Source organism: Nannospalax galili, unplaced genomic scaffold (genome assembly GCF_000622305.1).
Source record: "Nannospalax galili isolate Female #2095 unplaced genomic scaffold, S.galili_v1.0 scaffold281, whole genome shotgun sequence".
Taxonomy (NCBI): domain Eukaryota; kingdom Metazoa; phylum Chordata; class Mammalia; order Rodentia; family Spalacidae; genus Nannospalax; species Nannospalax galili.
In genome coordinates, this window is record NW_008349068.1 from 1,494,478 (window position 1) to 1,507,942 (window position 13,465).

The following is a 13,465-nucleotide window of genomic DNA, read 5'->3' on the forward strand; positions in this document are numbered from 1 at the left end:
ATGTAAAGTCCCAGCTCACAGCCTGTGGGCTGACATCTTTCCCTTCACTGACATCTTTCCCTTCGCTGACATCTTTCCCTTCCCGAGGGAAAGGTGCCCCGTGTGAAATAAATAAATCTGTGTCCCACTGAGGATTCCATCTGAGCCTCCGTGCCTCATCCATCTGCTCGTGCCTCCTCCATCTGTGCCGCTCGCTCCCGCCCATTCTCTACCTATCACAGTGCCCTTTTCTGACCTTTCTCTGTGGCACTGTACACACATGGTGCACTTACCTGTTCAAATAAAAAAAATTTTCCTCTTCATTCCTTAGAAAGCCTTGTGATGCATATCATAAGCAGTTTCAGAAGGTCTTATGGATCCAGCAGTAGTTGTACCAGCAATGAACTCAGTCAACTTAGTCATGCACCTATGTATGACAGCCCTCCCTTCCTCTCCCTCTTTCTTCTCCTCCCTTTATCCTTCTCTCTTTTCTTCCTTTGGCTTTGCTTTGCTCCTTTGGAACAAGGCCCTGCTATATAGCCCAAGATGGCCTTGAACTCTCAATTCTCCTACCTCAGTCTACCAAGTGCTGGGATTAGAGCATATACCACCATACCTAGGTCTCCATCCCTATTTTAATCTCCCAGACCGTTACTTCTACTTCTTGGGACATTAAGCAAACTGTCTTTTCTGTGATTTTTCAGGGAACCCAAGAATTAGGATCTTATTTAACTACATCATTGGTAAAATCACACATAAAAGTAAACATACAAATATTAAACCAAAAATATTTAGTGTAGTATCTAAAACTAAATCACATATCACTACATATTTGGAACTCATTTTAGGGAACACTTCAAAGAAAGACAGATAGTGTATGCATTGTCTCATATGTGAAACAAACATAGGTATATGTTTATATGTCTACGTGTATATATGTATATATATGTATGTTCTGTGAAACAATAAAAAGGATCATTGGAGGGAAGGAAGAGTTCTTAAGAGAGTGTGTCTCTGTGTGTGTGGTGGTGCTGGGGGTAATGGAATTCATGTAACATGGAAGAAGAAAGGAAGGACTAGGTGGGGGGGAAGGAAAGAAAATAGCCAGAGGCAGGATGGAGGATGGAGAAGGCAGTAGGGTAGGAGGATATTTTAGAATAAAGTAATAATGGCACATATATATGAAAGTGTCATAATTAAGTCTACTGCCTTCTATGTATGCTAGCTTACCTTTTTTAATGGATGCATGTTTGTGTGTGTGTGCATGCGTGCATGCGTGTGTGTGTGTGTGTGTGTGTATTCTTTAGCCGTTGGTAATTACAATCTATAGAAACTACCCTGGTTACCTTGATCATGCATTTCTTTACAAAGAAACTTTTGAAGGAATACTATGAGGTTTACCTGTGCGGTAGGAGTCTAAGGAAACAAGACAGAAGTAGTAAGAATCAAGGTGCTTGAAGAGCACAAAGCTAGAAAGACAGGCCGCGTATTTCAGCAGGGATGATCTGGTGTCTCAACACCAACAACTCCATCAGCAGCTGGTGGTTCAGTTGGATCCCAGGGGTTTTCCTTGTCTCACTAACTGCATACTCTCAGTCTTAGGAGAAAAAAAAATGTGACTAGTCTTCACCTCCAGCCCCCTTCAATTTGGGAAACAATATGAGTAACTGTACTTCTAATATGGCTACAAATAATGAGAACTGAAAAAAAAACTGCGTTCAAAGGTGGAGTGGCAAATGGGGGCATTCAAATGACAATCAGCCATAAATGACAGGTGTACACAGCAGAGTAATTGTTCTTTTTTTTTTAATACTGGGATCATTCCTAGGATATCTAGGTATAGTGTCAGACTGGTAGAACAGAGGATTCACTGGAGGACTCACTAGAGGACTCAGATCTGTGTGTGATACAGAGTTTTCACAACTAGGAAAGAAGCTACCAAAAGGGCTGCACACAACTAGTCAAAAGGAATTTCCTACAAGGACTTCTCCAAATACTATTCATAATGCATAATAAGCCACAACAGAACCACTGCCATTTGGCTTCTTGGCGCACATTTTTCAGCTTTTTATGAAATATTTTGCTTTCAAAGAAATGATATATCAAGTCTCAATTGTTAACAACTCTTCCTTTGTCTGCTGTCCCAGGAACCACTTTCTTCAAAGGATGGGAACATGGGGTGTGAAATGGACCATTTTAGATCTAAAAATGGTCTTACCACCTATGACATGCTTAGGAAGTTCTATTCTCAGTGAGACAAACCTCTAGAATAAATACCTCTCCTGTTATGACAGTGGCCTGCCAGAAACCTGCCCAGAAGCAAGTTTCCCCATGACAAGAGTGTTACTTGTTTATGAGAATACTGCTTCTTAATAAATTCATTGGGAAGCAGCCAACAACATAGAATCACTGTTATTTATGAACCTGAGACTGAAAATAACCCACATGAAAAGTCACGAGTAGGTGAGTTACCTGAGGAGTCAACGCTGAACAAAAACAGCAAGTCTCTAGAAAGTGTTTCTGTTTGCAAACTTTGTTGTCAGGTTGGTGTCTGAGGATTGAAGTACATAGAAATGTATGATTTTAATTTGTATTCACAGATAAATAATGTTTGAATACAGCCCGCAAGAGCTAAGTCCTTATCTTATTTGTCTTTCCTTTTCAATTGCCAAGACATAAACCTAATATATAATAAGTGCTTAATAAATATTTGTTCAAAGAGTGAAGGGAAAATGGAGACTGTGCCCCAAAAGACTGACTTGGTCAATCACTACCCTTCCTTGGTCCATTATTTAGGACAACAAAATTAGGAGGTATCGAATGATTGCCAGGCAATGTGCCAAGTTTCTAAGGTAGAGTGGAAGAAGAACATTGTCCCTGTACTCCTGCAACTCACATTGTATTAGTAAATAAAGACACTGGCCAAATAATTGAAGTCATTTAAAATGACAGTTTTGGGGCAGGGAGTGGTGGCACATGCCTTTATTTCCAGTACTTGGGAGGCAGAGGTAGGTAAATCTCTGTAAGTTCAAGGCCAGCCTGGTCTACATAGTGAGTTCCAGACCAGCTGGGGCTACAAGGAGACCCTGTCTCAAAAAGACCAATAAAGGGGCTGGAGAGATGGCTCAGCGGTTAAGAACGCTGGCTGTTCTTGCAGAAGACCTGGGTTTGAATCCCAGCACCCACATGGCAGCTAATAACTGCCTGTAACTCTAGTTCCAGGGGATCCAACAGCCTCTTCTGTCCTCTGTGGGCATTGCATGACACGGGTACACTTACCTACATGCAGGCAATACACACATACACATAAAAATAATAAATAAAATATTTTAAAGACTAATAAATAAATAAATTGATAGTTTGGGTATGCTTTATAAAGGAAGTTGCTATGCAATGACATAATATGTGTATATGACATAGTCTGGGAGGATAGTCCAGGAGGAAGCTCCTGAAGAAGTAAAGTTTGAGATGATGTACAAAAGATGGACAAGAGTTGGCTATACACAAAGGTAGGCAGGTATAATGGCAGTCAGGAAGAGGGGACTTCATGTGTAGTACCCTGAGGCGAAAGGAGGTCTGTATAGCTGGAGCAATGCAAAATTTGCTTGGAGAAGGAGACAGGTGCCAGTTCAGATGGGGTCCTCAAAACAAGTTAAGGATTTGTGTCTTACTTTTTTCCTAAATTGAAAGGTTATGAATAGAGGAGAATGAGAAATAGAATAGACATGGGTTCATCTAGTAAATATGTATAGATTGTATGGGAACAAGAATGGTAATAAGGAGAAATTAGAGAATCTTTTTCTTTCTTTTTTTCTTCTTTCTTTCTTTCTTTCTTTCTTTCTTTCTTTCTTTCTTTCATTCTTTCATTCTTTCTTTTTTTTTGTGGTGTTTTTCCTATAGCCCCAGCTGGCCTGCAGCTCACTATGTAGACCAGGCTGGCCTTGAACTCACAGAGATCTGCCTGCCTCTGCCTCCCAAGTACTGGGACTATAGGAGTGTGCCACCACACCCAGTGAAATTAGAGAAATTAGAGAATCTTACTCAGGGTAGAGACGGAGGACTGAGACAAGAGAAAAGATTGCCAAATCAGTGTTTCTGAAGCCCAAAGATGCAACCTAGTCTGGAAACACAATTGTAAATGCTCTGCTAATGACCGGTAAGTGGAAGCTTTTTGTCTGGATGAGGTCTCCAGGAAGACAATGTAGAACTGAGTTGAAAACTTAGCATCTAGCCTTGAACTTCAGCTCTTACTGGTCAGGTTGAGCGTGATGAACATTCAAATAAATGAAATCATATAAACAGACTTTGAAAAAGAAAATATGTAGCTAACAGAAGCTATTCATGCTTAACACAAATATTGAGTAAAAAGATATTGGTTGAGTGAATGTCTGAAAAAAAATTCTTTAAACTTGTTTTGGTCTCATAGATAAAATGAATTAATGTGGTTTTTTTTTTGTTTTTTTTTTTTTTTTTTTTTTTTTTTGAAGCAGGGTCTCCCTGTAGCCCCAGCTGTCCTGGAACTCACTATGTAGATCAGGCTGGCCTTGAACTCACAGAGATCTGCCTGCCTCTGCCTCCCAAGTGCTGGGACTACAGGCGTGTGCCACAACTCCAAATGTATTTCAAACCCCTCCCTTGCTGGACTATACAATAGAGAATAGTAAAATAAAATATCAATTCTTTCATCCTCATTTGCATATGGCCCAGTGGACTCAATGAAATACAAGCAGAAATCACATGAAGACTCTGAGTAGGTAGATCGCTTTAGAGAAAGGGGACAACTGTGCTCCCTCTCTGTTCATCTTTCTTCTTTTCTTACAGATGCGATGGGTGAGGGTGTGCAGTCATCTTGTGATCGTGAAGCAGTAGATATTAGGACAGAATGGCAGTGTACTGAAGGTGGACAGACACTGCAGAGATTTGATGATGCCCTGTGAGCAAAACCCAGCCCCAATCTTCTGCTCTATGATGGTTAGTCCTGTCAACTTGACACAATTTAGAATCATCCAGGAAGAGCATCTCAGTGAAAGAGTGCATATAATTGGTAGGCCTATGGGCATGTCTGTGGGGGACTGTCTTAAGCTAGAAGACTCGGCCCACTGTGGGCAGCATCATTCCCTAGGCAGGGAGTCCTGAACTGTATAAGAATGGAGAAATGGAGATAAACACAAGCATCAAGTGGGTATGTGTGCATTCATTTCTCTCTGCTCTTGACCACAGATATGATATGACTAGCTGTTTGATGCTCCTTCCTTGACAGCCCCACTATGATGGACTGTGACTTGAAAATTATAAGCTGAAATTAGTCTGCTTCTCCCCTACATTGCTGTTTGTCAGGGTATTTTATCATAATAACTGAAATGAAGCTAATGTGCTCCCACCAGACTTCTTATTACATAAGGAAAGCAAAACTCTATTTAGCTCGGAACTCTTAGTCAGTTTTCAGTTACTTAAATCAAACTTATTTCTGTCTACAATAGTACCTTTCAAACTAAAGTTTCAGTGGTACCCAGCAAGAGTCTCTGACATCCTTGTTGGTGGGAGGCTTTAACATTTGATCTATTGTATATAAAATTGCTATGGGCATTTGAGACAGATAGAATTTCCCCTTGGTCTGGATACCAAAGGATAATAGGCTATGCATCCCTGACTACAGGGACATATAGAACTCCAGACCCAAATGCTTAAGAGTCATGCCCATTAAGGTATCACGATTTGACTAATGGGCTTCTTCTCACCCACATTATGCCTTTCTCAGAGCTACATATATTTACAAATATATTAAGTTCATTTACAAAAGTAGAAAATGGTTGTCTCAAACAGAGCAATGAATTACCTGTCAGCTCTCTGAGAGGGTTTGCTTGCCCGTTTTGAAATCACTTGACTTATCTTCTCAGGCTACAAATGTTTAATAACTTAAAACTGCAAGTATTTTTTTTTTTTCGCTCCTTGCCCTTGTGCTATCACACCTGTGTTGGTTACCTCCTGGGTAAGTGTGCACAATTGGTACAGAGTATCAAATCAATGCTGCCTCACATCACCATGGAACAAAAATGCTTCCTGTTTGTAGTAGAGATCACCCTGTGTCTTTATTTGTCAGCTAGTTGCAAAGCAGCTGACAAATTCCCAAATCCTGTTGTAAAAGAAAACCCTCTCCTGGCTTGTCCAGCACTTTTAGTTTGCAGCCAAACTACAAATGCCATCACAGAGGAATTAGGTGGCTTCTTTTCTATATTCATGACAAGAAACAAGAACATGAAAAAGTGTGTGAAGCTGAGAAAATTGCAGAAACCTGGCGGGGGTGACTTTCACCTGAGCAATTTGTCAGGTCCAAAGGGATATCGAAAGAGAGTTTGAAGAAGAAGCATCCGGTTCTCCTTCCAACTGGTTTGCCTGGCAATAATTATTGCAATGTGAAACAACATCCCCAGCCCTGCCTTGCACCTGTGCAGGCTCAATAAATACAACTGGCTTGCAATATTAGTTAACAATGATGACAAAAGTCAGAAAGGTCTTTATCATTACAATACATCATTATTTTAACTGTAGACAATTAACTTCTACTAGATCTAGCCTGTCAAACTTATCCTTAAACATATACTGTGGCCTCATGGAAAGGAGGCTTGTTGTGCCTTCTATATCCCTGTTCCCAGGCTTCCTTTCGCCAGGGCCATGAGTGAGCTAGCCTGGCAAAGGCACAAAGTGGCACAAACCACTCAGGTAATAGGAATCTTCTGTTAGTCTAATCACTTGGTAGACACATGCTTTTGACTTCAGACATTTCATTTTAGTCTCTGGTCCCATTGGATTTGTGAGGATAATTGTAAGATAATACCAAGTGAAAGGTTACCTTTTTTTCAAGTAGTAGATTTGAAAAGAATTTAGGGTCAAGACCTCTAGATTCTAATCCTTTACTTACCCATTTATAGACCTCTTCAAGCCTCTTAATTGTTGTGCCCTTGTGTGTGAAAAAAGAACTAAACCTGCCCTTCCTTGCACTAATGCTCTGAAGATTAATAAGTCTTGGAAAATCCCTGTGCAAATATGAAATGCTATGTAAATAATAACAAGCTTCTTGATCAGATATTGCTAAAGACGTTTTGAGCCAGCTGCCTCCCATGCATACTCGGACACCAGAGAGAGAGAGAGAGAGAGAGAGAGAGAGAGAGAGATTGAGACAGTGTGTGTACTGAAGAATTTATTGATGTTGATTCTCATGAAGATGGATACCTTCAGTGCAACATTACCTGATGGTTGCAACAAATCCTGTTAAACCCTTGAGGTGGTTGTTTCTAGACCTATCACCTTATAATTTTAAGTTGATAATACTAAATTTAATGAATATAGAATGAGGGTCATATCTAAATGCACCTTTGGCGGTAAGGACAGGATTTATGGGTATTACTGAATGTTGGGCTTCATTTATAACAAGTATTAGCAGCAACCATTTACAAATATGTATTTCCCAGAACTGCTGCGCTATACAACACAAACAAAAGAACTCTGGAAGAATCAGTAGATGGTGCAATGTATGACACAGTGCTGAGGGTAACAAAAGAGTTGTCTAATTATTCCTGGCATGACATGTCGATGCACAGAAACTTTGACTTCTTTTAAACAGTGTCTGTCAATTTTCCTACATCAGTGCAGGAGTCACTGACATGCACAATTTTACCCATCAGTATGATGCCCAATTATTTGAAAAGGGTGAAAACTTTATGCCACTTTCCAACATGACGGACATAACCTTTAAATATTGGCAATTGCTGAGGTGTTTCATGTTATAAATTTCCCAAACACATTTGTGAGTTTTCTCTTGCCATCAGCTTCATTTTCTACTCAAATTAGAAAGAATTCATAAAGTTTTGCTTGTTTCTCTTAGGATTCTACTAGAATGCCCATATGAATGCTAATAGAGCTTGTGGGATCTGCTTTGGTCAGTATTTTATTTAATCCTGGGTGCTTTATGTGTAGAATAGTCTGAAGACACATTAGAGTTTTGCATAAGCTCTTATGATCCTGTCTAGATACATTATTCAACAGAGAATTGTTCAAAACCCAGACCTAGTCACACATAAAAGCATTAGATTGGCTCCATGTTGACTGCAAAGAGTTAATAGTCTTCACCAAATGATATATCAAATTCTTAAAACATAAATATGGTGAAAATTATAGCTGCATATTTGCATATGAGATGCAATTCAAATATTATATATACTGAGTATATATGCAAACGAAATTTCTAAAGTAATTCTGGGTCATAGATGAGTTCCCAACTTACAATGTGGTCTCTCTCTGTCTCTCTCTGTCTCTGTCTTTCTCTCTTTTTCTTCCTCCCCTCCCACTTCCTTTATTTCACAGAAATATCACACACTTGTCCTTGGAAATTGTCTCTGCTTTTTTGAACTGTCACAAATATATGATTATTTTGTAATTCTATGATGGGCATTTATTGGACCTTTTTGATTACCTAGTATCAAAATTCCCTTTCTGGTTTGGAGACACCTGCAGTAGGTATAGAAAAGGCCAGATACGTGCTCTACAAGAAACTTGGCAGTTAGGGTAAGGGCATGTGACCTTAGCATAGCCAATCTGAAGGCTTATCTAGAACTTTACTCTTGGAGTAAGGGACATAAAGAGAAAAGGACAGTTTAAGGACCACCACATGGGGTAATGGGTCTACAAACCAAACATATCCAAAGTAATGATGTCTATGGCATCAGGAGGCCAACAGGGCCCATTGGGAAAGCTGATGGGGAGCATGTAATCAGAGTGCTTCCATAGTATAATCAACTGTACCAACAGTGTCTTTACCTACTCTGGGACTTGCTCTCAGCTTTCTGGTTGATCCTTTGAGTAACCAAGTATTACTTCCAAGGAAGGCCTTTTTTTTAATTTTTAAAAATTTATTACTTTTATTTTATGTGTATGCGTGTACTGCCTGCATGTATGGAAGTGCTCCCGTGTAGTGCAATGCCCATGGAGGACAGAAGAGGGCGTCGGATCCCCTAGAACTGGAGTTACTGACAGTTGTTAGCTGCCATGTGGGTGCTGGGATCTGAACCCAGGTCTTCTGCAAGAACAACCAGTGTTCTTAACCGCTAAGCCATCTCTCCAGCCCCCCAAGGACGGTCTTTTAAACATAAGTGAACTGAGCTTTTGTTTGCAAACGATTCATAGTGCTAATCAAGTTATGCTACTGCACAGAATCATGTTCAAGGTCGTGAAGTAAAATAAGATGTCCTCAATCTCACAATTTAGGAGCCTTTAATGTGTTCTTGATTTGACATCCATTTCTATCCTCGACACTTTTCAGCCAGGGACTTAGCAAATATTTTTCTGAACAGGTACCTCAATCTGAATCAATTTCTTTGCTTATAAGAACTCACCTATGGGGCTGGAAAGATGGCTCAGCAGTTAGGAGTACTGCCTGTTCTTGCAGAAGTCCTGGGTTTGAATCCCAGTACCCATATGGCAGCTAACAACTGTCTGTAACTCCAGTTCCAGGGAATCCAACGCCCTCTTCTGTCCTCCTCGGACATTGCATGACACGGTGCGCTTGCTTACTTGTACATAAAATAAAAATAAAGCAAAAAAAAAATTTTTTAAAAAAAGCTCACCTATTATTCCAATCCATGTTAATTCAAGAATTTAATGTCTACTGCAGTTATAGATACCAGAGGTTTCAAGTTCTTTCATGTGTCAGTTCCCCCATCAAGATTTCCTTGGTTGCCCCAAACCCATGAAAACAGATTTGACTTTGATCTCCTTCGGCATTTGATAGCAACTTGCATTTTCTTATGTCAGATATTCATTTCACGTGGGAAAAATGGTCACTTTTTTGGTGTTCAATTCTCTTAGACTGAGAGCTCTTATAAAAATAACAAATATTACATATTATTTAATTTGAACTGTAATATTTTCTAGCAATGATCTGGCATGCTGAAAAATAAAACGGACACACACAATGCATATCTTACTCAAATGAATAGTGTTATAAATTTTAAAATATTCAAATTTCTATGCCTCCAATCCCTCCACTGCCTGACTTGTAATATTATCTCAGATTACATTTTATGATCTTGACATTAACAAATAACTAACATAGTAAAAAGTCAAAAATTGACTATTAAGTGTTTAGGATAGAGTAAATTCACTATATCATTCAGATTTACTTTAACTGAGTGTTTTAGGATTTTACAAATGGTCAGTATCTGTATGTAGAGTTTTAAAGGCAAGGAGTCTGTATAAATAAAAAAATGTTGTCGTTGTCCTAACAGCAGATGTGTCGAGCTAGAAAGACTTACATATCCTTTGGTGCACACAGAGTACTAGTAAACGATATAAAGAAAAAAACAGAACACTTTAAAGGGGAAAACGATTATCTCTATTCATATATTTTAATTCTCAGGGGAAACAGATTTGAAGAAAGCATATTTCTAGAGCGTCACTAACTGGCATGGATAAGAGAGAGTTTCTAGATAGCTAAGAAAAGACAGCAGAAGACTCCCTGTGTCTAAAAGGTCTTTACTGAGAGGCATTTGTATGGCCTGCTTGGAAAAATAATACCATATGTATAATACACTTCCAGAAGATTTTCTACAAAACATACTTCTCATGGGTTTATTTATTTTTTTCTTTAAAAGAACATAGGTCTTTTCCCCAGTTTTTCTTTCTCTCATGAATCCACTTAGAAAGTGGTGATAGAGGAAATACACGTGGGCACCTTAGACATGAACTGTAGATTTTTAGTACTTTGTCAGAATGCTTCACTGATGGTTCTAGGTTAAATAATGGGATCACATAGGCGGGCAGGAGCATTCCATACAGGGAGAGCTGCTCCTTCAGCTCACACATGAACACACACCTTCAGAACACCCTGACTACACACTGTCTTTGCTCTTTTCTCTTAGCACTGATACCATTCATAGCCATTACAGTCCACAACTCCCTAGCACTCTGGTTGACAATAATCGCAGGAAAGAATTGCACCTACTGAAGCCTGATAATACAATTAAGAAGTTAATTATTTTCCTAGCATCGTCCTTGGGACCACCTTTCCTACCTTGTTACACTATAAAGTGCCACAGGGTGTGATCCTGTGGTACACAGAGTGTCCGATATAAAACTAAGTTGTTGCTGATTTCACTTAAAACCAGTTTTTATTTCCTATTTTATGTTTACTTGTTCACATCATCAGGAAACATCTGTTTGTTTGCCCTGCTCTGGGGCCTTCTGCTCAGTGCTGCGTCCCCCTGGCTCATCGATATGTCACTTCAGGGTACCACGTGTGCTTGCATGTCAAAAGAAGAAAAGAAGTGATGCCAGAAACTAATTTTCAAATAAAACGGCAGCATGATTGAAACACATTCCTCTAAATTCATTATCAATTAAGTTTAATGGTCACAAGTCTTTCATCGATTTATAGAGCTGTGTATATCATGATTTTTAGAGAGAACATTACTCCCGAGACAGCTCTCTAATTGAGAGAAGGATTCTATAGTACAGAGACCTTCGATTAATGTTCTATAGAGATAATTTGTAGCTTTTTGTTCTCTTGGTCACTGGACCAGCCATACATGGACTTCAGTTAGCAGGGTTGAGAAATTCAGCTGCAGCCACTGCAAACAAAGGCTGACAACTGTATTTGCCATGACAACAGAAACCCAAAGAAAGGGCTAGTAACTGACAGGGCTTTTGTTCTGATGGTATTTTTCATCATGGGCAAATCTTCCAGACAATATGGAAATCACGAATTGAAGACACAGATAACTGTCTCTAAATGACAAGGTAGAGAATGGACTGTGACACTCACTGTCTTCAGTTGCCATGTCCTAGAAAGAAGGCAGACAGGTCTTGGATAGGCCTGGGTTCCAGTACCGCCTCACTGAGGTACCCAATGTAGACGATCTGACATGGTATTCATTATTGGCGCTGGAAAGTTCTTTGATGCTCATTTCTCATATCCATAGAAAGTCCTAAAAATGAACTTGTATAAAACAGCATATACCAGTGTCTTTACCTGGTGAGCACTTCTTAAAAGAGGCTTAGTTCTCTCCTCACCCTTAACATCTGAGAGTTTCCTTTTCTTGTGGGATGCAGAAACTTATAGGAAAATCTGTCAAGTCTCAATAGTGAGCAAGAGGGCAGGTGAGATCAGTGGGTAAAAGCACTTACTGCCAAGCCTGACCACCTGAGTTTATTCCCCAAGGTCTACATGGTAGAAGGAAATAGCTAACTCCTTCAAGTTGTCCTCTAGCCTACATACATGTCGTGTGGCGTGTGTGACTTCCCCCAATAAACAAATAAACGTAATTTCTACGAAGCGGGAGAGAAGCTGGGCATGGTGGTACATGCCTGCAATCCCAGATTGTCAGCTCCAAACTAAGCCAAACAGTGAGATTCTGTCTTAAGAGAGAGAGACAGAGAGAGAGAGAGAGAGAGAGAGAGAGAGAGAGAGAGAGAGAGAGAGAGAGCTGGATAGAGGGCTCAGTGGTTAAGAGGACTAGCTGCTCTTGCAGAAGACCTGGATTGAATTCCCAGTACCCACATGCGGGCTGCTAACAACTGGGTGAAACTGCAGTTCCAGGGGATCTGATCCCCTTTTCTGACCTCTGTGGGTACTGCAGTACGTGGGTGTACTTATATACCTATAAGCAAAACACTCATACACATAAAATAAAAATAATATAAAATATTTTTAAAAAGAATGGGTGGAGGGTGGAGGCTATCCCTATACTACAGCATTACATTCAACTTTCCTCCTGGCTTTTCTGGTTTTATCGATCGTTGAGAGTGCGTTGTTGCTGGACTCAGCGATTGCTTACAAACTCGACTTCCTCTAAGAACTAACAAACCAATTTGAGCTTCACAAGCAGGCAGGGTGGTGATTAAAATGCCAAAGGTGTGATCCAGTCAAGATCTAAAGATGTCCAGAGACAGGAAAGCAGGAAACAGAGGACAGAAACTCTGAGTGACACCTCAGGACTTCACGCATTGCCTCAGGCAGGACACTGATTCACAGTTCTTGCCAGCTCTCTGTGGGGGACAAAGCAGACAGAGCTGTGGGTGCCATATGCCATCCCTGGAGCTGGATGCTGAGAAAGGCTATTTGGTGTGGATGGGTCCAGCAGAAATGGGACCTTGTCTCTGACACTGGCTAGCCTGTGAACTTGAGGAAGTGATTTGACCTCCTTGGGGCTTGGTTTCCCTCTGTAAAAAGCAAGGTACTGTATTCATAGGATTATTTGAGGGATTCAATGAAAGCAATTCATTTAAGACAAATGAGCTTAGGGCTGGAGAAATGGCTCAGTGGTTAAGAGCACTAGCCTTTCTTGTAGAGGACCCGAGTTCAAATCCCAGCACCCACATAGCAGCTAACAACCTCTGTAGTTCCAGAGGGATCCAACACCCTTTTCTGTCCTCCGCAGGCACTGCACTGCACAGGTGCACTTACATACATGGAGGCTTAACACTCATATATATA